The 5989-nt window shown below is 34.7% G+C and overlaps 1 pseudogene; it reads right to left on the bottom strand.

Moving 5' to 3' along the window:
• Nucleotides 1-2251: 2251 nt before the first annotated feature.
• Nucleotides 2252-2980, bottom strand: LOC124975677 (putative zinc finger protein 56; annotated as a pseudogene).
• Between the last annotated feature and the right edge of the window lie 3009 nt (nt 2981-5989).

Raw genomic sequence — 5989 nt, 5'->3', positions numbered from 1 at the left:
GGCCAGAACTGATTCACAGACCCTGATTTCTGTCTCTGGTTGATAGTGTTAGTAACCACTGAAATTCAGAAATGGATAAAGCACAGGGAGAAGGGTTATATTGCTAAGAAAATAGAGAAATATGTGGGGCTATGCCAAAAGCCAAATACTAGTTATTCTTAATATCAACAAATGTTTATGGTATCAAACACAATTACTTGTTTTAAATGCATTCCTCAAATACCTTAAGTGTCCTGCTGAATTACCATAAATTTTGTCAGATATCTGGAACATTATTTTTATTTTATTGGTTACAAGGTGTAATTGAGATGGATATTTTCTCTCTCTCTCTCTCTCTCTCTCTGTGTGTGTGTGTGTGTGTGTGTGTGTATCAGAAATTTAACCCAGTGGTGCTTTTCATCTTCCAGCCAGTTTTTATACTGTATTTAGGGACAGGGTTTGGCTAAGTTGCTTAGAGCCTCTCTATATTCCTGAGATAGGCAGAGACTTACAATCCTCCTGCCTCAGCCTCCCAAGCCACTGGGATCAGAGGCATGTACCACCACACCCTGCTCTGAAATAGTTTTTTTTCCACTTTAGAGCATCTTTTTATTGTATGCTCTATTGAGTTATACATGACAGAATAATAAATTTTGACTCATTGTACACAAGTGGAGTATAACTATTTATTTCTCTGGTTGTACATGATGAAGAGTCACAACATTCATGTAATCATATATGTACATAGGTAATGATGTTTGTCTCTTTCCAACATCTTTCCTTTCCACTGCCCCTCCTCTCTCCTCATTTTCCCCTACACAATCCAAAGTTTTTCCATTCATCCCTTGTCCTCCCCCATCTACAAATGTAACTAAGGATTAGAGTACCCCTGAGTACAAACCTTAATACATGTACATATATCCACATATTTTAATTAGATAAACTATACAAATACCAAGATGGAGAAAAGAAACAAAATATAGTACAGAATCATAAACAAAACAGGAGCAATATTTATAAAAGCAAGTAAAACATGTAATTCTAAGAGAACAGGCACATGCTTCATGCATATTTCAACTTACATTGTTCAAAAATGTGAAGTAGGCAATTTACATTCAATCATAATGTATACATTATAAAAATAAACACATTATTCATTGATGGGAGGAAACCTACGTCTCAACCTATTCTAAACAATGGAACACAAATGGGTACCAGAATAACAGAAAATTTAATCCATAAAATCATCAATAACCATATTATTTTAAAAATCTTGTTTACAATACTAATTTTCAATCATAACTATGCACTCACAAAGAACTGGAAATGTGAGAAGGAAACATTCATTACATGGCAGAGAATATTAACAGAAAACCCAGATTAGTAAAGAGTCCTGAGGTAAAAATTTAAGTGAATAAATATTTAAATCATATTAGAGAAACTGTTTTAGGATATTAATATATTGCAATGATTTAACCTACAGACATTCACAAATGTAAACAGGTATTCTAGTGGCCTTCAAAATCAATAGAAATGTCAGACCATGCAGATTCTAATAGACAAAGGGGGGTACTTTAGCTGTTGCTTTGAATATACTCAGGGATCACTAAGGGAAAGAAGAACCCTAAAAGGATTTGAAATTATGATAAGCATAGTTAGGGGCATGCCCTTTTATGACTGCAAGACAGATAAAACTAGGTTTCTGAAATTCATTTCTGTTGGATTAATTTCTCAATTAACATATTGAAGTGTGGTTTCCTCCTTCACCTTGGGACCTATCTTCAGTAATCTTTGGTTTTATTCATATCTACTGACCTGTCTATATGGCTGCTCTTATATTTTGGATGTGAAATATCCCCAAATGCTCATGTGTGAGATGATGTGAAAGGGTTGGGGGTGAAGTGATTGGGTTATGAGAGCATTAACCCAACCAGAGAATTGATCCTTGGATAAAATTAACTGAGCTCTAGGTAGCTGTGGTCTGGTAGGGTTGGCTGGAAGAAATGGGTCATTGGAGGCACACCTCTAGGGTATGTATTTTGTCTCTGTATCTTGTCTCTGGAGTCTGCCTCTCAACTTGCTATCATCATGTGAACCACGTTCCTCCACCAAACCCTTTCAGCATGATGTTCAGCCTCCTGTGAAGCCCCAAGAAATGGAGCTGGCTGTTTATGGACAAGGACCTTTGAAATCATGAGCCACAAGTAAACTTTTTCTCCTTAAAATTATCTTTTCAGATCTTTTGGTCACAGCAGCAGAAAAAAATAAAAACCTGTTTAAAACAGCTACTGTCTCTTGTCTCTTTAGATTCCATGGATCTTTCCTTTGGTCCATATAGGTGACAAGGAATGGCTTGGAGACAGTGAGGATTGTTTACAGGAAAATGGAATGACTGATGGGAATCCTCCATGTAGTTACTGACATTTATGTCCTACTACTGTGTTCATTAGAGTAAGACCAGATTCTGGAAAATTATTTCTCCAAATATTGTTTCCTGATAGACTCAATAGAATATAAAAAAAAAAAAATCACTCTTCAAAACCAGAGTACAATTTCCAACTATCAACTGTAAAGGGAATGAATCAAAGATAAGAAAGTACACTGGACTTAAGGGGTATGTCACAATATATTATACTGTAAAATTTCTTTTACAAATCTGAAGTGAGGGGTGTACATCATATCAAGAAAGAATGAGGTTAAACATAAAAAGAAATATAATATTTTCCTGTCCATATCAACAATTTCCCAATATATTCCCATGAAAGTATGTATCTGAAACTGATTTGTACCTGTGGACCTACCAAGAGATACTCTACAAAGGAAGGACATTCAATACAGTTAGTGAATCAAGATTCTGAAGGGAATCTCACTCACTCAGAAAGACCAGGTTTCTGTAGTTCTCCAACATCACATCTCTGTATAATTTCTGCTGAGCCTGGTCCAGGCATCCTCATTCCTCTTGAGAGAAATCAATAGCCACATCCATGAATGTCAATGGTTTCTAAAATAAGAATAAGCATATAAATGACACTTTGACTATATGATCATTCACAGAGGTTTTAACTTAACCCAATGAGTGTTAAGATAACTGGTTCTGAAAAAGGTGAGGAACCTCAATGATTCAATAAAATACTTTTTAACAAAGCTTGCTTGTCTAATGTATTATGTAACTCTGAGGAAAGAGGAACACATAAGTCCAAAAGAAGTGTCTATCCTATACTTTTGTGAACTAAAATGTAAAATTAAAATAAAAAATATATTTGTATATTTTGTGTATTTCTCAGATGAGAAAGTTATACTGAGTTAGATGATTGCTTCCCAAATTGAAATGAGCACAAACATGGATTGGATGTGTTGCTAGTGCATAGATGGAGTCACTAGTCCTGGGACAGGATCTGGGTTTCTGAGTATGTAGCAAGCTCTGTATTGATGCCAGTTGCACTGGTCCAAGAATAACAATGAGGTAGTCCACTGAAGAAGAGTTCACTATTGAATCTGAATTCACATATTTTAAGCAGTTTGTACATTTTGCTACAATATCAAATAGCAATAAGTATCCTTTTATATCATTTCAAATATACACCTATCACTCCAAGAATTTGTCATATCTTAATGCATACACCCAAAATAATCTATTGACAGTGGTAATAGTTTTTTGTTTTTTGGTAATCTTTGAGGACATATTGTCATACATCCAATTAATGCTTTTCCTAGGTTTTTTGCAAGTTGACCTGGCCTACAATTCATAAAAAGGAACATAAATATCAAAATAAAGAATGAAATTAAAAAAATTTTCAGAGCAGTTATTGACAGTTATTATAAGTGACGAGAGTAATGCAAACATATTAAGGAGGCAATAAAATCAAATTGATTAAATTTTACATTTTAGTACATAAGGGAAAAGAGCAACATTTTATGCACTAAAACAAGACAACCGGGCTGGGGAGACAGATCAGATGGTAGAGTGCTCACCTCGCAAACACAAGACCCTGAGTTAGATCCCCAGTACAGGAAAAAAAAAAAAAAAAAAACCACAACCTATCATGTAAATGAAAGTAAAAATATTCAGTTGTTTAAAATTATAATTCAACTTGGGATTGTTTAAGACACTACCTGAGATATAACATTGAAGGAAAGAATAAAAAGTTAGAATTTCTAACTTTTTTTAAATAGTTTTCACTTATCATCTATGACCTATATTTTAGAATATTAATGTACTGAGAAATAGGCTTCTTTAAGCTGTTTCTTTTACTGAAAGTGTAAGGAGATTTGACTGTGTATGCCTTTGACCTTGAGGTAGAATAAAATGAAAACATAAAAAGCTATGGTTTCCTTCAAACCTCCAATTACAAAGCCAGCGTGTAGTAAACAAACATGAGAGTTTTTGTTCTCCAAAGCAAGTCACAAGTAAAGAAAAATTAAAAAAAAAAATTTCTGTAAAAAATATGGTGGTTTACATAGAGCATTTAAAAAAATTCTAAGGAGATCCTCAATAAATTTAAATTTATTATCATTATTGGGAAAAATCTGGCAGATACATTTTATATAAAGTGCTAATGCACATAAAAGGACAGCATCATGATTTCGATATGAGTGGCCACAAGGAAGCAAAATAAAATTAAAAGTAGAGCATAATCACAATCTTCTTCTGATAAAAGTTTTACTTGATGTTTGATACGTGTTCCATGCTATAGAAGTGCTAAAGGGTAGTTGAATAGACACTTTAATATTCTAGTGAGTGTCTTTGTTTCCTGGTTTGCTTTAGTATAATGAACATCTTTCTTTTTTTTTTAACTTTATCAAGTAGTATTTCTGCTTTTTCTTTTTTTATTATTATTGTATACAAATGGGATACATGTTGTCTCTCTATTTGTACATGGAGTCAAGGCATACCATTTGTGTAATCACACGTTTACATAGGGCAATGATGTTTGATTCATTTTTTTTCCCTTCCTCCCACCCTCCCACCCCTCTTTTTCCTCTATACAGTCCTTCTTTCCTTCATTCTTACCACACTTCTTATCCCTAACCCTAAACTTAACCCGAAACCTAATGCTAACCCCTCCCACCCCCCATTATATGTCCTCATCTGCTTATCAGCGAGATCATTCATCCTTTAGTTTTTTGAGATTCGCTTATCTCACTTAGCATGATATTCTCCAATTTCATCCATTTGCCTGCAAATGCCATAATTTTATCATTCTTCATTGCGGAGTAATATTCCATTGTATATATATGCCACAGTTTCTTTATCCATTCATCAACTGAAGGGCATCTAGGTTGGTTTCACAATCTGGCTATGGTGAATTGAGCAGCAATGAACATTGATGTGGCAATATCTCTGTAGTATGCTGATTTTAAGTCCTTTGGGTATAGGCCAAGGAGTGGGATAGCTGGGTCAAATGGTGTTTCCATTCCAAGCTTTCTGAGGAATCTCCACACTGCTTTCCAGAGTGGCTGCACTAATTTGCAACCCCACCAGCAATGTATGAGTGTTCCTTTTTCACCACATCCTCGCTAACACCTATTGTTGCTTGTGTTCTTGATAATCGCCATTCTAATTGGGGTGAGATGAAATCTTAGGGTAGTTTTGATTTGCATTTCTCTTATTACTAGGGATGTTGAACATTTTTTCATATATCTGTTGATTGCTTGTACATCTTCTTCTGTGAAGTTACTGTTCATTTCCTTAGCCCATTTGTTGATTGGATTATTTGTATTCTTCGTGTAGAGTTTTTTGAGTTCTTTATAGATTCTGGAAATTAGCGCTCTATCTGAAGTATGGTTGGCAAAGATATTCTCCCACTCTGTAGGCTCTCTCTTCACATTATTGATAGTTTCCTTGCTGAGAGAAAGCTTTTTAGTTTGAATCTATCCCAGTTGTTGATTCTTGCTTTTATTTCTTGTGCTATGGGAGTCCTGTTAAGGAAGTCTCATCCTAAGCCAACAAGTTGAAGATTTGGACCTACTTTTTCTTCTATAAGATGCAGGGTCTCTGGTCTGATTCTGA

Source organism: Sciurus carolinensis, unplaced genomic scaffold, assembly GCF_902686445.1.
Source record: "Sciurus carolinensis unplaced genomic scaffold, mSciCar1.2, whole genome shotgun sequence".
Classification (NCBI taxonomy): Eukaryota; Metazoa; Chordata; class Mammalia; order Rodentia; family Sciuridae; genus Sciurus; species Sciurus carolinensis.
This window is presented reverse-complemented; position numbering and strand designations above follow the sequence as displayed.